The sequence below is a fragment of the Equus asinus genome, chromosome 18, assembly GCF_041296235.1.
Source record: "Equus asinus isolate D_3611 breed Donkey chromosome 18, EquAss-T2T_v2, whole genome shotgun sequence".
Classification (NCBI taxonomy): domain Eukaryota; kingdom Metazoa; phylum Chordata; class Mammalia; order Perissodactyla; family Equidae; genus Equus; species Equus asinus.
Window position 1 is genome coordinate 1,131,528 of NC_091807.1, and position 21,428 is coordinate 1,152,955.

Here is a 21,428-nt window from a genome sequence, read left to right on the forward strand (position 1 = left end):
AGAAGGTAAAGGAGACTACCTTCTTGAAAGCCAGATTGAGAAATCTGGTATGCAATGGAAGACCCTGAGGATTTAAGTAAAGAAATAATATAACCAGAACAACAAATTAGGAAAATTAATGTTGCAATTCTTCATAGGGTAGATAAAGGTAGGGAGACACAAGAGACAAAAAAAAAAAAAAAAAACATCAGGAACAAAAATTAGTAATACCTTGGCTATATGTGTGGGACTTACTGAAGCCTAAAACAGGATGGAGGATATGCAGATTGGCCAATAAATATGAAGGAAGGAATCAACTAAGTAAACGTTTTAAGATAGTTACATCAATAAAGCTTCCATGGTTCTAAGGAAGGAGTAAAGGAGCTTCCATTAATGGAAAAGTTTGGCTCAGAGAAACTGATTTTGTAGTGAGGATGTTGACTTCGGTTTTGATACAATCAATCAACTTTCCTAGTTTTAAAACAAAATTGACTTTCCTTATTCAGCAATATAGTACTAGAAATGTGGAACTTCAATTAAAAGACCTTAAAAACTGGAAATTGTTGATGATATTGGATAGCCAAAAGTGTACTACAATGGACACTGCTGGCTGCTGATGCAGCACCCATCCTCATTTTCTTACTTTCTAACACCCTCATAGTATCCATGACCCACCTTCTCTCCCTTGCAGCCATAAGACTCAGAGGAAACTGACTCTACCACAGCCTCAGGGCTGGAGGAGTGATGACTCAGGACAGTGAGTGGTTGAGCAATGAGCACGCAACTTGATTCTAATTAGTAAGATCTGATGTAAAGTCTGCTAGAAGTCTGGGAAAAAATATCCTCTCTTCTAGGAAAATCTAGGAAGACAATCTCTCTTCTGGATATAATGCCTGGAATTGCCAAAACAAAATTACTATCAGCTCCCAATGAAGAGGCTGCAGGGACCATGCCAAAGGAGAGAAAGATTCTCAGCTCATTATGATATTGTTGATTTCTAATAACAATATATCCTGAAGCATATCCCACCTCTGTACTTCCTGCCATGTGAAGTTAGATACATCTTCCTCACTGCTTATGCTGGTACAACTATCATTGTACCCAAATGCATTCCAACTGGACATTTTAAAGGATTTGAGATGCCAAAAGGCCAAAAGGAAATAAAAGTGGTGACAGAGTACTGGCAGTTGGAAATTCATGTCTTTTTCTTAGGAAGATTAGTCTTGAGCTAACATCTGTTGCCAATCCTCCTCTGTTTTTGCTGAGGAAGATTGGCCCTGAATTAACATGATTTCCTTTACTTGATTTCTTCTTATTCTTTCTCTCTTAAACAGGGAGCTGTTTGGAAATAATGACTGGAACTTATTTACCTTTGCAATTATCCTCAGTATCTAGAAACATATTGTCATGGAGTAGAAGTTCAATAAATACTTGTGAAATGGTGCTGGATATTCTTATTAAGAGACTGAATCAACAAATACCACCAGCCCTCCATATTATACACTCTCACTTGCTCTTACATAATACATTTTGTATATGTCAGATATACCAAGCATCAGTAAGAACTCTTAGGACCAGAACTTTGGTTTGATATTGTCAAGTGAGAAAAGAACGTTCCAAAGAACAGTAAACTGTCGTTATTTTCTGATGATTTCAAAGGTAATAAGGGGCAAAAAGAACAACTCGTTAAAATGTTAGCAGTGAATTTCTGAAGAAGCCCAGAATGCTTCTTGCTACAACTCTTATTTAACTTTCTTAGATGCTATTCAAATTTCTATCAAAGAAAAGTGACTGAAAGTATGTCCATTGGATCACAGAAAGTGCTGGGTGGCAATGGTCATGCAGTATATTCACACATAAAGTAATTGAACTTCCATAGCCCACGATGGCAACTTCATTGTGTCCCTTACAAGCTTTTTGACACAACCTAGTGGGACAGTCAAAGAATTAGGCCAGCAGGGGGCCAGATCTATTCAACAGGGGGTCGTGGTATAAACAGCTATGGCCTATGTCACATTAAAGTGATGTGGGAGCCATCAAAACATTACCCCATCTTCCAAATAAATAGCTTTGAACTTCAGAGTTTCATTAGAAAATACAAAATTTCAATTTTTATATCTTATTTTTTCTAAAAATTAAAGCACACAAAATATTTCATAATAAGATTCAAGGAGTTGTAGGAGTTTATTTTATACTTTGCTGAGAATATTTCTTTAAGCTTTTCAGTATCCAAACCAATATTTCCCAAATCATAAAATAAAATATAAACTTCAAAATTTCGTAACTGCATAGGAGGTTTCTACTGTGTTTTTCACCCACTGTGATATTTCTCGGCCATGTTAAAATCTTCAGAATAACGTGATCTAAAATGCCAGAAGATGGCATAATTGTAACAATCCCACATCACATGTGAAAGCTCTGTCACTGTCTCAGAAGTCTTCCATTTGAAGAGTCAGTATTTCCATGGTTTAAATTGAGCATACCAGAGTCACACAACATGGGAGAAAAGCAAAGAGGGACTGGGACCCTAGCCTATCTTTTCAGTAAAAGACTTTTGCTGGTATCCAACTGTGAGTATAATTTATTTTCCTGAGATTCCCCATTCTACTATTTCTAAATGATCTTGTATACTGTAAGGTTTTAAGTAACCTCATTATGCTCTTACTTTTATATCACAGGCAAGGAATGAGAAAAGCTGTCCTTGTACAATTTGGCCCACTTCCCTAAAGACTCTTTCACCTGTAGCAAAATCCACTTAACCAGCCAAGGCTACACTCTGGTAACTGGCTCAGCTGCACGGCCGGTTCCACTATGTACACAGGCATCCACATCGACTCCAGAGGATGCTGAAACATCAGATTTAATTCACAGTTCAGAGAAGGTGTTATAGATTAATCTTGTCCATTGCAGTAGGATATTTCACAATTATGAGAGTCAACTAGATTCTTACATTTGTTTTGTCTCACCAGAACAATCAACATAAAGGGTCTTATAATTTTTCTTTCTCATTTCATTTCATTATTTTTCAAGGTGAAAATAACGTCTTTGGCAAGGTAAAAATATTATTTTTAGTATCTGTAACTTCAACCATTTACAAGACATAGAAACCCATTTTATAAGGTTTGATTATAAATAGATTTGAAAATAGCATGATACTAATTTTAAGATTATTAATTATGAAATGTTTTAAAGGAAAAATAAAGCACTGATACATATTACTCTTTTCTACTCTGTTTCCTTCAAATAATGCTCAGATAATTATATATCTGGATACACTAGAATGTATTACTATATTATAATAGCTTAAAATTCACCTTATAAAATAAGGATATAAAGGATGTGTGAATTTTTAATGTGACTCAAAGTTTAAAAAAAAAGAGCAAGTGTGTATTAATGATTACTAGGATTGAACTGATCTGTGTTATTTGTCTTCAAAAAACAATGAAAGAAAAGTGAATTGAAACCATTACAGGCACTGATATTCTGGTTTGCTTATTATCATTTTTCCTAACGGTTCTTCGAGAGCACTCAGCCATACCACTCCTCTCTGCAGCCCCTTTAAGAGCTCGCATAGACCTGCACTACGCCTGGCTAGGGGAGCATGGCTGCGCACCTGGAGGGCTAACTGTGCCCAAAACAATCTGCTCCACTTCATTTTCAAAAGAAAAAGTGTCACTTTCTTTCAAAAAACAAATGCTTAGCACAAAAGCCAGAACTAGGAAAAACTGAAAAGCCGGAACCGCTAACAGGATCATTCAATTGTGCAGCACGCAGCTGATGACGCGCTCGCAGCCTGAGAGCCATTGATGAGGCTGTGCGTCAACATCACTATCACTGGTATTCGCACCCTAGCAGTTAAATTAACATTTTAATATAAGAAACAAAGATGCCGGAAGTACTTCCTTATATTTTCTACTCCACTTCTTTTCTCATGTTAGTATTTTTGGAAACAGTACTAAACAAACTTTATAATCACTAAGTGAGCAACTTTACAAATGGAAAGAAAAAATATAAATAAATTTGTTTCAAGAGTTAATGAATGGTATAAAAAGATTTTTGCAAGTTCTCTTCTTTTTACTGGAAAAAAATAATTCAAATATGTTGAATGTACAAAAAATATGTGATCCATGTGATATAATTAGCTTATATCATCTTTAAAGTCACAGTGTTTAAACTTGAAAATATTAGCATGTATATGTGACAGATTTGTCTGATCAAAGTTTTACACATAAGCAAAGTAAATATAAATATACCAAAGTTACTAACCTTCCTTCTGATTGATTTATTAAAAATGGACATTCCCAGAAACCTAGTTCTGTTATTGACTTAAAAACCGTTTTAATTTTGGTTAGAATCTCTCATTTTAGGCCAGTTTCCCACAGTATTTTTTCAGAATTAAACCTTCTGTATCAATAATGTAACATAAAATAACTGTTGCAAAAATGTCAAGTGAGATTTGATGGCAATAGTTTCCTGTATTCAAATGTAAAATAGTCAAATTCCTAAGACCCACATCATAGGATTGTGTTAGTGAATTATAGGCACAAGCATTGTTAGTGAAAGCATAGAAAAGTTAAACTGGGGGGCTTTTTTTTTCTCCTGAGTAGAAATATTTTCATAATTTACTAAATAAAGTGGATAAAATGCCATGAAAGCACAAGTAGTGAAAGAAATGACCCCTGAGAGCAAGTCTATGTTTACCTAATATCTACCCAATGACTCAGAGAACCCCACCCACTCCCATATCTTGATTAATTATAGGCTAGAGAAAATAGGAATCATAAAGCAAATACTGAAACATTACACTGGTGCACAATTGGACATAGTTTTCACAGTGAACTCTACAAGAATTCCTGTTATTTTATTTGAAACATTAATAACAATGTGTGTCTCCTAACAAATCATCACCATTATTGTCAACAGGAGCAGTCTGCAGCAGGAATGGCTGTCTGGAGAAGTATGGTTCTTGACTTGGAGCTGCTTTGAAAATCATCAGCTCATGTTACAGCGTTGTTGCAGCGAGATGAACACATCACTCCACAGACTTTGAGCTGGAGTTCCAGCTCTGCCAGCTGTGCATCTCCTCTCACATCCTCATTGACTGCAAAGCACCTTAGAAGAGTCAATCTAGGTTTGAAATCAGCATTTTATTGCACTACAGAACAACTTAATCTTGTGTTCTGAAAGAGTGACGTGTAATTTTGTTTACCACCCCATCAATACGAGCCTGAGACTTGAGGTTTATAATTCTGCTTGATGGGCCCTTTAGTCTTTCTCTAGGGGGAAAAATAAGTTATTTAATAATTAGAGGAAATATTTAGTTTCTTGAGATATATTTTCTCTCATACTTTTGTTTAAAAAACTCTCATAATAAAATATATTATATTTTTTACTTGTGTGACAAATAATTATTTAGATGAGAAGCAAAGAATGTGCATCACATACTTTTAAATGTGCAGCAGGTTCTGAGAAGGAATTGACTGATAAATCATCTAAGTTTCATCATTTTTTAAATGGAGAAAGTAATAGTACTTGGCAAAGAGAGTTGTTATGAGGATAAATGTATCACTGTACATAAAAGTGCTGAACAATGCCTGGCACAAAGTAAGAACTCAATAAATACCAGGGTCTAGTGATGGTGGTGGTATTAATTAGCTGGTAGTAGTAGTTGCAGTAGAGGTAGAAATAGTTATGGGTCTTGGTTTTGTTGAGGAATGTAATAGAAATAGTTATGACAGGATTGCTAAAATATACCTACCACCATAGCAAAAATCACCATCACCATAGTAAAGTTTAGCTACATGCATTGGGTCAGGGGCAAATGCCAATTAATTTTCAATTACCTAATATTTAGCAGTAGGAGATCAAGGGCAATTGGTTGACTCACTGATTAACATGTGGTATGAAAATTCCCACCAGAAATATGGAGGTAATAGGGTTCTGAGTGAAATAACTAATCACATTTTCCTTAGTCTCCGTGAGGAAAAACAAGAAGAAATCAAGTAGGAGAAATATTAACAATTACTTTGTTGTCTGGAGACTTTTTTGTTTGTTTTTGTTTTTAGTGTTTAGACTAAATATCAGACTGCTTCAAATGAATAGAATGGCGATGCCACAGCTGCGAAGCTGCAAGGTGTGTGATGTGTTCTTCAGGGAAGGGAAGGTTTTTAAAAAGGAAAAGGAAAAGATGAAGCATGCCTTTGTAAAAAAAAAATCAAATTTTTTGTTTCAGTTTGTTTATTATCCATGTGTTTAGTTTTCAAGAAGCAGTATGTTGCTTTAGTCATTGAGCAGTTCAATTTTCAAGTTTTGCTCTTGAAATTAGCTCTATAATGATCATTGAAACTAGGTGTCTCAAATCAGCTTGTCAACCTTTGTAACTTCAATTGGTGCCCCTGTGTGTTATTTTTACTGAAAACCAATTGTCAGTAATTCCTATTACTTTCCCATTATTTTTCAACCATTTAGTCAGACAGACACATCATTATAATCTTAAATAGGTAGAATGTGAATAGTTTTATTTTCTTATTCTATTCTGAATTTAAACAAAATATCTCATAAATGAGCATGTTCTATTTGAATAATTAGAAAAAATAATACATGATATATTTATTTTGTGGTAGATATGAAAACATTCTTTACTAGGTACTTTACAAGTTGGATAGTTAGGTAAGAGAGAAAACACTCTTTATTGTATGTGTTGTGAAATATAATTTTTGTATCAATAGTGCATTTCACTGCTTCAAAGGATGCAAACATATTACATTTCCAGTATGCCTGAATAACTGTTAGTACATGTTGTGTAATAGGACATATACTTCAAAATACCAGTAGCTATTTTCTTCTAGAAATCTTAATTTCATTAATTATACATTCTCCCAGTAAAACAGTCAATGAAGCAAGAAGCCTTACAGAAACCTGCTCAGAAAGTCATTTCCAAAAAAAAAAAAAACATAAAATCACATCTGAGATCCTCTGACTGCTTCTGTACAGAGATTCTCTGGTAATGCCATAAAAATACATTATTTCAGCCATCTGACCTGCTTCCAGCCCAGTAGAGTCTTGGGAAGAGCAGCCCCTGTTTTGGCCCCTAGGGGTTAGACGCCAAACTCATGACCCTTCCTCTTGAATGTGCCCCCTTGTCAGTTTCGCCTACCGCAGCTGTTGGATATTCCAGAGGATCAGATGGCCAAAATAGGTCTGGAATAGACCTATTAGCATCTCAATACAGGCCCTCGGTCCCTTCTATTACCAATTCACTCAAATTAATTAATTTTTAATTTTGCGCTACCTCAACTGTTATAAATCAAGTCAGCCCGTGAGACAGAAAAGCACACTGAAACCTGAAACTGTCTGTGGTTTAAGTCACAGAAGCTCAATCTATGCAATCTGTCATTTTGAAGACCAGAAAAAAGGAAAATTATCCTATGCAGAGATTATTGAAAAATATTTTCTTGATGAATTATGCTCCTTTGGAAAGGTCACAAAAGAAAGGAGGAGTGGTGATTAATGTCCGTAACGTGTTTAGATCCATAAACCCAAGTCATGGATTCAGAGAGGCTAGTGGATTAAAATAATTCTCCAATGAGTTCCCATTTACTTTATCTGATCCTAAACTTTTATTGTAGTGTTAAAATATATATTATAGAAACAGTGACTTTGAGTTTTAAAATTGACAGCACCCATAATTTTATGACATTCCTAAGATATAAGATTTATTTATTATTATTATTATGTTGTTGGCTTAGCTAGGTTATTTCCTTAAAGCAGCGTCCTCTAAAGGAGTGAATGGTTTGGACCAGAGAATCACCTACGTTATAAAACTGGTATTTTGCAATGCAGAAAGCAATGAAATCATTGGGAAAATATCCTTCTGTGTTCCTTTATCTTCAACTTATTGGAGTTGGTCTCAGGAATAAAACCCACAGTAAGAAAGCATTTACTTTGAACAGTATAATCCTCTGTGAGTGAGGACTGATTGCTTTTGATACTCCATGGTGCAATGTACACAGTTATAGATAGAGCACATGGCGCTTTCTTTCTGACTATGAGCTACAAAGCATGGAAAGACCAAAGATTAAAGGTGTTCAATCACTCGAGCATACTGCAACTTCTTACGTCATAGTCTTGAGCAAGGAAATGTGGCCAAATTTAAGATGTATTTATACCATGCTGGGTAGGATTTCTTTTTTAACCTAATATAAACCTTGCTGTTGGAGACAGAATACAATTGGTTTCTTTTTCTGAGAATTATAAAGCGTAGATTCACAGCTACCAAATAACTTCTGGAAAGTTTTCTTTCCTTCTCAAATATAATCAAGTTCATGGTGTAGTTTATTGCAAACATTTATAAAGTAGTTTAACTGTAAATCCTTGCGACTATTTTACAAGTACTTGGCATTTAATGTTGTGGAAATGAAGGGAGTAATCTGTTGAGGTTAACAATGCAGTAAAGGAATAAAGACTAAGTCCATGTTTTAGCCCACCATTTCACAGACTCTCCTGGGCAACACTGCTTCCCCAAACCGATATTGGTTACAGAGAAATTGCCATAAATGACAACTATCCACATTTAAACAAACAGTAAAATGAAATACTTCCCTAAACTGAGGTTTGTTAAACTCAAAAAATGGATTTCTCATGTTAGAACTGTGGTTAAAGAATAGTTTCTTGATTCTGGGAGTGGCTTAAGTGTGGTTCTGACTGAAGTCACAAGATATCAAATACAATACTGAGATCTTTAGAAAAAACACAATTATCAAATTCAAAATTGAGTTCATAAACCTCAGCAAGATTTCATGCTACTAGCATAATGAAAAACTTCTCTTAAGTTTCCCAATTCTCTATTGTTTTTATTGAGATTGGTACTTAAATTATTTGTGTTGGTTCTTTGGCAGAGAATGTTGACCTGCCAAATTGAATAGAAATTGGCCTCACGTTTCCATCTGGCTACCCCATGTTGTGTAATAATTTCCTCTTAAAAATATACTTTTCTTCGTAGAATTTAAGAAGATACTCAGCATACTAACAAATAGAAAATAGTTCTTTAAAGAATATACTAAATACTGTCATTATTTCAGACACCTGTTCTCTCAGGTGTCTCAGAAGGAAAACTCTTGCCTTGATTCCTTGATGCTAATGTGCTGAGAGCCAACTGATCTTTTTGCCTAATGAGGGTTTTAAGTACAAAATTAAATTGTCTTTATTCTAATCTACTCTTACAAACTACAAAATTGGTCATGACTTAACATAACAGGTCAAAGTTATTCTGTGTGCAAACACTAACCATCCACCACCAACTGAGTCTGCATACAAGTCAATTGGAATCACAGGCAGAGAAGCCTAAGAAAAAATGTCAGCAAAAAATAAGATTTTTGTGACGATTATGGATATCACCTTTATTGGAACTGAGTTCAGGAAACTAACTTAATCATACTCCCTGGTTTATGAAAACCTTTTTTAATTGGCTCAGGTAAGGCCATCATTAATATATTATGTGTTTGTCTGCTTGTTTTTTCATTCATTTGTCCACGCATTTATTCCTCCCTTCGTTTGTTGATCTGCCTGTTTGATTTAGAATACTGTAATAAGTATTTGTAAATCAGTCATTCAGGATAGGAACTTGATAACAGCTAAACACATCTAACTACATTCTTTTCCCCATTCCATTCCTGTTTCCCTCCACTTCAGGTAATCGATATTCCAAGTCGCATTTTCACCATGATCTTGCTTTCTTTTGTGTCTACATATTTTTACAGCTTAATTTCATAAGTATTTTTAACATTTTTAAGAATTTTAGTCCTCTTTAACTTTACAAAAAAGAGTGTCATGATAGATGAACCTTTAAGGATTTACCTTTCACTTAATATTATATTAGCATTCATACACCATTTTTATATCATTTTTCATTAATTTTGTTTGATGTATAACATTCCATTGTGGAAACGTCATTCATTCCCTCTCTTTTTCATGATATTTAGGTTGTTTCCAGTTGGAACAGCGCTTCATGAAAATATATCTTGCTGAACATAAACAAGATTTTTTCTTGGGTATACCTAGGAGAATGGTTTAGTTTATTTCAGATGATAACACTAACCTATTTCCAAAACTGGTTAAAACATTTAAATTCCCACAAGTTATATTAAATTTAGACTAGAAGTTGTGAAATGTATCTTCTCCAACACTTGAAATATTTGAATTAAATATATACATATATTTATATTTTAAGTGAAATAGTTGAAAATGTAACTCATTGACTTCTTGACTTGCTTATCCCTGATCATTAAGGATGTTGAACATTTCTTCCTATATTTATTGAACATATATGTTTGCTTTTGGGGGAAATGTCAGTTTATGACTTTCACTTACTTTTCATTGCTTATTTATTAATACATAGAAATTCTTTATATATTACTGATACGTATATTTTTCAGATGTATGTGTTGAGAATAATTTCTCTCAGTTTAACACTTGCTTCACTTTCTTAAAATATATTTTGATGAAATGATTTGATTTTAATATCAATAAAAATTTAGTGTTAAGAATTTAGCAAGGATCCAAAAACTAAAAGGATAAAACTTTATAAAAATATATTTTAAAAGTTTTAATAAGTGTATATACATACCATGCACATTAATAAGAATAATATATTGAAAAGTTACCAATTTTTCTTAAATTAACCTATATATTTAGATTCCAATAAAAATCTCAACAAGAATTTTCATGCCATTTAATAACATGATTCTTAAATGTGTATAAAAGAATAAAGGGCAAGAATTGTCACTAATATTAAGGGCAGGAATAAGACACTTACTTGCCCTTTCAGGTATCAGGACTCACTGTGAAGCTACAGTAATTAAGAAACTGAAGTATTGGGGCCGGCCTGGTGGCGCAGCGGTTAAGTTCGCACGTTCCACTTCTCAGCGGCCGGTGTTCGCCAGTTCAGATCCTGGGTGTGGACATGGGACTGCTTGGCACGCCATGCTGTGGCAGGCATCTCACATATAAAAAGTAGAGGAAGATGGACACGGATGTTAGCTCAGGGCCAATCTTCCTCAGCAAAAAAGAGGAGGACTGGCAGTAGTTAGCTCAGGGCTAGTCTCCCCCCCCCCCCAAAAAAAAGAGTAAGAAGCTGAAGTATTAACACAGGGGTAAATATATTTACATAAAATATATTTGATTTTAGGCTTAGATATCCATATTGCCACTAAAAGTCAACTTGTTTTGTCCCTTTGAGAATCAAAACCGTGTTCAAGAAAAGAGAGCACTTTTCATGAAGGTTTTTTGTTTTACAACACAATTCATGAGTGTCAGGAGAGCATTTATCCTGAAAACCAGGCAGCCAGAGGCCATCCAAACACCACAGCATGGTGAAAAGCCTGGTCACGTGCTAAAGCAGCTCTACTACCAAAACCCGCCTGTGGAAGTACTTGCCAGCACCCATCACTGAGGAAGGAAGTGGCCAGGTTTATTGGCCCATATGTGTCAGATGGTAACCAGCCAAAATTACCTTGCTTAGTTACAAAGTTGACAGAAAATAAACAATGAAATAGAAATGAAATCCATTCACATAGACTAAACTGTGGAACATTGTAGTTTAAACAACCACTTTTTTTTCTACATGGTTTTGTAGAGCTTTACAAGATTTTATTGATTAAAATACATGAAAACAGCTACCACATGGAAAATTAATAACATCAAAATTTGATGGAAGCTCGATAAAATTCTTCTGTTGATATTAAAATTTTATAGCATTACCTCATTAGTGTTATTTTTCATCCTATTTTTTATTTCTGTTTATATAGCATCATTATTACTCTATAAAATAATATTTAAATTGATCTTTCACTTAATATCAACTCAGTGTGGCAACTTTTTTCTTTATGGCATAATTTGTTACATTCCTGCCCCATATCCTCTGCCTTTGGTTTATCTGAGAAGCAAAACTCTTAAAACTATTAACTGTAGAGCTTTACAACTCAGGTTTGTGCCATCTGATCAGAGGCTTCTTTCCATTGTTCTACCTTCCAACTAAATCCCACTTCAATCACAAGCCCCCAAGTGTCATACTTTCTCTGCCTGGACAGAGGATAAGAGAATAGAAAAATCCTTGTCACTTTAGTTATGGCAACAGTGATTGATTTAGTTTATAAGCATCTCATATGGGGCTTGGGCTCCTGAAAAGACCCAGTGATAACTGCATGAGCTAGGAAAAAACCAGATACATCTCACTAAAAAGAAAGCAAAGTTCCTCTAGTTGACCATGTCTTAAAATGGTAATCATCATTATAGAGCGCTACAAAAGCATCACATAGCACAGTTCCTCCATAAGAATATATGTATAAATACAAAAATGATTTCACTAATAAAGTTTTAAACATTAACAGGACATTGACATCCTGGCACAAATTACCAACTATTTTCGTCACGCTTGGCTATTTTAACCCATAAATCATTCACCGTAGCGAGGACCGAGTGGGCCACTGCAGTGTGTGACCCTACGGCCCTTGGCTCCACAGGTGCCCCCTGAAGCAGGGTGGGACAGGAAGCCTTGCCCTCAAGGTTTCCCCACCAGAGAAGTGCTCTGCAGCAGAGAAAGGGTATCTCACATTCTAGCTACAATTTTAAATAAATATGCGTTTCAAAAGCAGTCCAGTCATCATCACTTGATTTTCTGCTTTATGGGGTGTCTATGTGATTACACATGACTGCAGATTAGAAGGAAGTCACCTGACACATTGCGTCCATGACACCTACATCCCCCTTAAATATCAATGACAAAATGAATGTGAGCATCTAAAAATAAATAAGTAATTACTCTTATTATTCCCACCCTAAGCAGCTTCAGGCAATCTTAACATCTTTGCACCATGGAAACTGTAATTGAAAGTCTATGAGAGAAAAATTCCCTTTGCTTAACTTTTTGCCTTTTTCAGTTGACAAACTCCAAAATGAACTAATTTCTCTTAGTTGTGCCTTCGGCTGCTTCCTCCAGAGAGAGGCGGCCCTACACGCTAGGCTCTGGCTAGCAACAGCATGCGACCTGGAGCCAGGTCTAACTGAGGAACCTGTATAATTTTCACTCCCCTGTTGCAGTCTTCAAACCCGACAGCAATCAGCACGTGAGAACAAGTACCAGCCGGTGCAAAGTTCTTAGGGTCTGGCCCAGCGGGTGAGGTAAAAGCAGAAAGTAATGTCAACGACAGTAACAATGAGAGCAGTTTTAAAAGCTTTGATCTTATGAATAGCCTCATACCAAAAGCAAGGGCTGCTGTTCATGCCTTCACAACAGGGCAAAATGAGCAGGCACCCCTCCTTTACACACTCTGGCTCAAGGCCGAAGACAGTGGGGTGGGGAGACGGTGTAGGTCTTTGGGGCAGCCTTGCAGTTAACTCAATAGCGTTATTATCGCATCTATTACACTAAAAATGGCTAACAATAAATGAGGCATTCCACTTTCTTACTTTAATATTTTCTGTTTTCTAAATAGATCATCTTCAGATAGGATAAAGTGAAGAACAGGTGACAAATATCCAGGACAGAAAGTTATTCTGCTCTTAAATCCTAATCTTTTTGTCTTTTTAGGTGTCACTGTGTTTATGTAAGGTAAATGTTAGACATGGAATATCTGTGGTCTTCTATTTCAGCATAAACTACTATATGTTATTAAAATCTAAACATGACAATCTTCGGAAGTAAAATAGGAGTTTATTTTCCAACTCCCTGAAAAGGCGAGTTTCCTTATAAATGTTGAATCCAGACACAGGGATAAAAGAGAACTGACAGCTGTCACCCAGCAAAACTGAAAGTTCATTCTGTCTACTATTTGTCTCATTTGATACTAAAAATAACCGGAATGAGTAAAAGGCAAATAGCTAAGTCTTTTCTAGCTTGGAGTATAGGATCAAAAAAGAAATCACACTCATTTTGGGTCTGGGCTTGGAATTAATTACAGAGCACTCCAATTTCTTCTTGGCTATTTGAATATTCTCAAGTTTGAAGAGACCATTTTGTATAACACGCTTACAATATTAATTGTCTTCCAGTATTTAATCTGGCATAAAATGGGGAAACAGCTTCTGTGCCTAAGTTACATTATTAAAAATGTTATCTTTCCCCACTAGTACTTAAATTTTCCCATTAACCTAAAATTTGCCTCCAAAAGAAGATGCATTTGTATATTTTTTACATTACACCTATCCATATCAAGCATACCATTCTTCCTCTTAAAATTATTTGAAGTCTCAGACCCCTTTCTGTTCCCAACATAAATTTGTGTTTCAAGCCTTCCACCAACCCAGCCTGCTCCCCCGGGCTGGCCTCTCCATGCCTGCTGTCTCCACAGTTCCCAGCCTCACTTGGCTCTCCCAGTGGCAAAGCTTTCTCGGATCGATCAACCTGGCCAGAAATGGGTCTTCCTTGCTCAACCACCAGAGTTTTGCTTTCTGTTTTTGAAATATATACATTTGAATTAAACTTCCTTAAGGAAATTGTTTTCTAAGCAAAAGTAGGTCTGTGTCATTTTAGTCACTAAGTCTTGTTGTGGACCATGGACTAGCAGCATCTGAGAGCTTGCTGGAAATGCAGAATCTCAGGCCTCACCTGAGACCAAGACACAAAATCTGCATTTTAAACAAGATCTGCAGGTACTCCACGTGCACACTGACATTTGAGATGCGCTCTGCTCTACTGCCCGAACACGAAAAACACCTATAACAACCCAAACAAGCCAATAACTAGTAGCTGCAAGTGAAGGAAGAAGGGAAAAAGTGAATGTCAAACCAACTGCATTCTTTCTAAGTTACATGTTTAGTAGAGAATACAATGGTTTTACCAAAAATCTCGGCTGTGTTCATTTAGGTACATATATAATTAAATAGGTATTCACACAGTAAAGGAAGTATTTTAAAACATCATGGTATACTCTAAAGGTTGTGATTAGTTACGAGTTTAGTCTGACAGAGGTTGTTAGTATTTTGTATAATAAATACCTTACTAATGTCACATATTGAAAGAAATGGCAGGTAAATTTTTTTGTCCAATAAAATGGCACGAAAATAGCTATTCTCTGGGGGACAATTGTGTCAACAAATTTATCCTATTCATCTTACTGTAAGTTATTAATAAAAAGAAGAAATTATATGTTTTCTCTCTTAGGTGAATTCAGTTGTTAGAAGTATGGGGGAAATGTGTAACAAATAAGATTTTTTGTGTGTTTTAAAAACTGTTTTTATTGAGAATAAACATAATACAGTAGAAAGGATAGTACAGAAGCACCGATACCAGCTGTGGAGGAAGCCAGTGACGAGGGTCACCAACCTTGTGCCGTAAGACAAAGCACGAAGTCCAGAACACAAAGCCGTCGTGGGGAGCAGACTTAGGAATCAGCCGTGTGTGTGTGTGTAGGGGGTGTAGTGTGTGTATGTCGGGGCGTGAAGCCATACCTGTAGGATCTAGCCATGCTGTAAAATCTGAAGGAAGGAAAAGCCAAATAAAATGACACTTGATTGATTTTCCTAAAATGGTGTCTTGATCCAATGGCCTCCCCTGAGCTGGCTGATGCCATCTAACACAGTGCTTACTTGTAAATTCTATGCCAGCTTCATTCTACTTTTCTCCTTCATTCTACTAAAAAACCTTCAACAGCTAAGCACACACAAAATATCTGAAGAGAGTTTAAAATTTTTGGCCTAAGTCATCAGCCCCAAAATAACTTTCCACACTCATAGACCAACACATTCCAACAAAACTGTGCAATTCCCGCTGACTGAAGTGCTGTGCAGCTGAGGGATGGAAGTGCCAATTCTAGGCGAGAACTTTTCTCCTATCTTCGGAACGTTCCACTGCCTTGAGAGGTCATTTTCACTCAGTAAAATTTTAGCTTCAACATTACACTCTCCATGAAACCTTTCTCTTCTCAATAAACTTTCTAGTCAGGTACTGCTACTAACGAGCTGGGGCAGCCTTGCTAATGTCCTTAATTGCTCTGAATCTTCATCTCTTCATTGCCAGTATAAAGTGGGTTAGCCGAGACTTATGAATTGCTAACTTGTATTACTCACACACACCCTAAAATAATCCTTTAAAACCTACATACTGACTCACATATTTTAAGTTGACATTTAAAAGGTTTCCACAGGAGTATAAATAATTGGAAATGATGTAATTTCCAGCATATTGTAAATATTGATATTTTCAAATACAGCTGTTACACTACTCTTTTAAATGCACCCAATGGAATCTAAATAATATAGTGATTTGATGCCCACTATCATGTAAACATAAATAATCACATTCTTCTCTAATGGTCAGAACTTTTATGTTATTTGCTCTTGTCCTCCAGTTCGTATTTTCAATCAGCTCCCCCAGAAAATATTATGCTAAAGTAATGTATTTTTATGCTTGAAAATCTTATATTGATTAACCTATCATATATTGCTGCAATACAATACTGAAATTAATAATTTATTTCTTTTAATTATAATGCTTTAAGGTTATAAATAATTTTTCTGAATTCTCTTACTATAATTATTAGTAAAGAACTGATGAAAACTGCATAAACATTTAAAAACAACTTTAATGAAAAGTAAAATTTTGTTAGAAATTCATGTCTCCCTGAGATGAAGTAGACTTTTTTTCCAATTTGAATGGATATTACTTATTGCTATGAATTCAGAATCAATTCATCTTCTATTTTCATTGTTATAGATGTAAACACAGGAACTCTTGTTTATGTAAATAACTATATAGGAATGGAAATAGTTTTCTTACAAAAACAGTGTGAAAGAATTCTTTGAACTTGACTTGTATGTTAAATACCATAGTAATTTATCATTAAAGCAATTTTTACTACTTTGTCAACTGACAGTTTATTGGGTCTTTCTTCAACTGAATGAAAGTAAAGAACTGAAGACTACTTGACTTGAAATAGAATTTGATGCATACCCATTCACATTCTCAACAGCAAGTCCTTAATTCCCCCTTGTTTAACACTTACCTCCAAAGGAAAATGCACCTTAATAAGATTTCAGAAGGATGAAAGGAATGCTTTTCTTTAGAAAGAAGAAAAAGAGCAATTGAAAAGGGAAGTGGAGAAAGAGAAGTGGCTTGAGAGTTTGGGCTTAAACACAGTCAAATTCTCACAGAAGTCAACATCAGTACATACGCAAGTTAAGGATATGAAAACTGATTTCCCTAAAACCATCATGTCCATGTACCCCTTGGACAGTCTCTGTGCAACTGCAGTTTCCATGTACTTCAGTGTGAGAACTGCTGGAGGCACTTCCATGCTTCCCTGTGTGTGTTAGGGGTTACTCAGGTGCTGTGTCCTACACAGTGCTTTGCAAAATGCTTTGAATTTAATAGTCAACCAATATGCATATATAAAATTCTTAATTCCTAAAGCCAAATGTATGCTATATTATAGTGTATCTAATTGAACTATACACAGAATTTTTATTTAAACAAATGTGGCATTGTTACTATGCTTTTCAATATTCATTCTCAAATACGTTAAATGACAGGAGCACTATGCATAGTATAATAAGCTTGTGGATACACAGTATTTATGAAGCCAGTATGTGGACACCAGGAAATTAATCCACTATAACTGGATTGGTAGCCTTTCCCATTTGCATTTTCTACAGCTTTGTCAAGGAATACTATATCCAAGTCAAGCTTTCCTCTTCAATGTTCTCTGTTCATTTCTAGTCTTCTGTGCACCACTTAACTACACACTGCCAATCGCACACACTGTTCATGAACATCAACCAATGGGTGGAACTGTTTTTATGTAAAAGTGAATCTAAGTAGGCATTTTATCTGGGAACCATGTGTCTAACAGAGCAGTCATTTCTAACTACGGATGCTAAGGTGAAAGTTATAGCAAATCTACTTGCAATGTGATCATACATGCCAAACATAATATTGAACTACCAACAAATGTCTGTGTTACACACAATGCACTATAATTAACCTTGCAAATTCACTGTGCTTACAGCTCTAACATGTATGTACTTTGCTGAAAGGAACCACAGTGCTAAATGCAAATGTGAAATTTCCTAAGTGAATTTTTGGAAGCTTGAGTCATCTGACCTTTCCAGTTTAAACAATCTAATATGAGAGTTAGTCATTCTTGGACATGGGACATTACAAACAAACTGCCCAAAATAATTGTCATCATGTTCTGGGATGTCCTTACTCTGAATTATTATAGCAAATTCCCCTGAAGTGTTTGAATGAATAGACTAATACTACTCAGTCTCCTGAAAGCACAGCTGCAGCCATGAATCGATCACCCTCCAGCACCTCAGGGCGCACTCGTGGGACTCAGCTTGTCCCAGGAAGGGCACAGAGGACGGGAGCAATTGTGCTCCGAGTTCTAGAATCTAAATACAGATCATGACTTATAAGACGTTTTCCTTCACATGCTGAATATTGACTGAAATATTCAAGCTTCAGCGATGTATAAGTTTCTCACTTCAATCTAACATTTACTCAAGAAACAGACAGGAAATAACTTATGATTGACAAAGGAGGAATCTGAGACCTGGGAGTGATCCCTTGGGCTGACATCTTCCACATCTCAATGAGACTACATCCAAAGCCTGAGGTCAGTTTCCACAGTGTCCAAGAGAGAAGCTGTTACTTATTTTTCAAAAGTAATTTGAAACAATTTATTTAAAAAATGACAACTTTTAGTAAACATAACTAGAATTCCAATGTGAGAACCTCTGTCTCTCTATTTGAAAAAAACAAAGATAGAAATGAAAACAATTAGAAATAAAATTTGAAAGTATTGCTATGTGAATACACATGCTATTCATGATAGGTATCAGTTATATATTTGACTGAACATTTACATGCAAAACTGAAGGACATCTGAACGTCAGGTCTTCATTGAGTTCTCTCTTTTGACCATTTTGAACCAAGTTTATCGTGTACTAGGTGTATACTCCCTCTGCTTTCCTACCTGGACACTCACACATTGCCGCATTCAGTCCTGCACGTCCCCTTCTCGCTCCCACGCTCACAGGAGGGAGCCTCTGAGGGGTCTCAGGGCAATTTGAGTCTCAGGAATCATGCTTGAGCTTCAAACATGGCATTTGCAAAGTAGCTAACTATTAGGCCCTGAATAAGAACTGGTTTTCTACATGAAAAAGGAAAAATACTGTCACAACAAGGTAATTCGAATTTATAAAGAATTCTGAATGGTATGACGCAGCTTGTTTTAAAAGAAACAACCCTGAACCATGTTAGACAGACCATCAAAATCAATTACTGAACCAAGTGAAGTTATTTGATTTTGAAAAAACTATCCAATCATGCATTAGTCCAAGTTCTAAATACATGAGACTTGAAGATCTCTCAATTTAGATTACAGAAATATTGAACGTTATAAGACAGATTGTACGTTGTTTAGTTAAATTTTATTTTGTTTGTTTGGACTTTCACTTAGTGTATAGTAAACCATTGACTCTCTGGATTCTTGGAGCTTTCAAAAAAACCTTTCTGGATAGCGAAATTTTCCTCGTAACTAAGGCTTTATTCTTGTTATGATAAAAGCTAACACTTACTAAGTACTAAGTATAAGCCAGGAACGGTGCTGAACACTTTGTAAACATTATCTCACTTTATCCTGCCAAGGACACCACGGAGGAGATGCTCTTGTTATCTCCAATTTATATGTAAGGGAGTGGACCCACAATGAGTAAACACTTTGCCCAGAGTCACATAGTGAAGAAGTAGACATCCAAAGCCTCTGATTTCTAGCATTTATACTGCTTAAAGCAACGACGCTTCTAATCATTGTTTTCTGTGAAGGAACATCATAAAATGTGTAACTACTTAATTCTGCACCAGAGTGAGAAAAATACAGTTTAAAGTTTCATTGAGAACTCAGAGCCACATCTATGACTATTTTTGCTTGCTTTCTGCCTTTTGCAGTCCTGGGAATCACTCAGGGTTACTTGGCACAGAAGATGGCCCCACAGCGGCCCCAGGCAAACGCCAGTGGAACGCTTGTGTACATTATCACAAGCCCTCTGGCTCTTGTCCACCTCAGGCTGCCAATTGTGATGTTTGCCCTGCTCATTCTGTGGACTCCTTTCTGCTTTTTCAACTTTTAGATTTTGATCTCCTATCAGCTTTGAAAGCAAATTACTCAACCAATTATAACTGTGTGTCTAAAGCCAGGCGGGCCCTGACTGGGGCCTGGGTGCTGCTGTAGGCGTGACGAGAACTTGATGACACAGATGGAGGGTGCATCGAGAAGGCATTGAGCCGCCTGGATTCCCAGCTTAACTACTAGCAAAGGTGTTTCCTGCAAACTTATTTGGAACACAAATACATCTTTCTTAGAAAATATACTAGGCTATTATGGCCTAATTTTATAAACTGGCATCAGTTTAAAGGACATGATAACTATTAAGCTAAAAGAAATATAGAAATAAACAAGTGATACATGTGAGTGAAATACATAGGATAAATACAATCTTACAGTTGGTGGAAAATCCATCTGGTCTACTTTCAAAAACAGCACAGTTTTACAAAGTTGTTTTGAACATATCAAAAGCCTTCCGAGGAAGGGAAGTGTCCTCAGCGGACTACAAGATTATAAAGGCCGTCTTTCCTATCACCAAATCATTTAAGCAGCAGCACACAGTCACGCCCCATAACTGAACAGCAAATGGGTAACAGCAAATAAAATGTAATCACTAAGTTACAACCCTGCGAATCTTAACATCTTAAAATAGATCTTTCTTTCTCTCTCTCTCTTTCTTTCTTGATGAAGATTAGCCCTGAGCTGACATCTGCTGCCAATCCTCCTCTTTTTGCTGAGGAAGCCTAGCCCTGAGCTACTATCTGGGCCCATCTTCCTCTACTTTATATGTGGGATGCCTACCACAGCATGGCTTGACAAGCAGTGTGTAGGTACGTGCCCAGGACCCGAACCAGCGAACCCTGGACTGCCAAAGTGGAGCACGTGAACTTAATTGCTATGCCACCAGGCCTGCCCCTATTTGTATTTGTTAAAAGGAATCCATTGCTTTTTAAATTTAATTTCATATTTTGATTTAAATTTGGAAAGTAATCTCACAAATCACAGAAGGCTTTTTATTGTGTATGAGAAATTAACAACTGTTCTCACAGTCTATTTTTTCAACATTTAAGGAGTATTTAGAATGTACAGGCTTTATAAGGGTGCTGTATTTCTAATATAAACTAATGGCTATATCTAGGCTTCTTCCTTCTTCAGAAATTAAGGCACTTACTTTCCTGTTACTTCCTCTTTGTACCCTTTCTTTCTTAACAAAAGGGAGGTTAAAAGTATTTAAAGATGAACTGGTGGAGTAAACTATGTGTTCACTAATATAGCAGAACTTGTTTTATCATTTTATTGTTAATTAACTATTCCAACTCATCAGCCCTGAAGGTCTCAATATTTCAG

General features: G+C 36.0%; 1 protein-coding gene across 3 annotated transcripts in view; it reads right to left on the reverse strand.

Annotated features, from left to right (window-relative positions):
- Nucleotides 1–21,428, reverse strand: part of EPHA3 (EPH receptor A3) — a 362,266-nt gene that overhangs the window by 217,434 nt on the left and 123,404 nt on the right. The gene's annotated exons all lie outside the window — the stretch shown is intronic.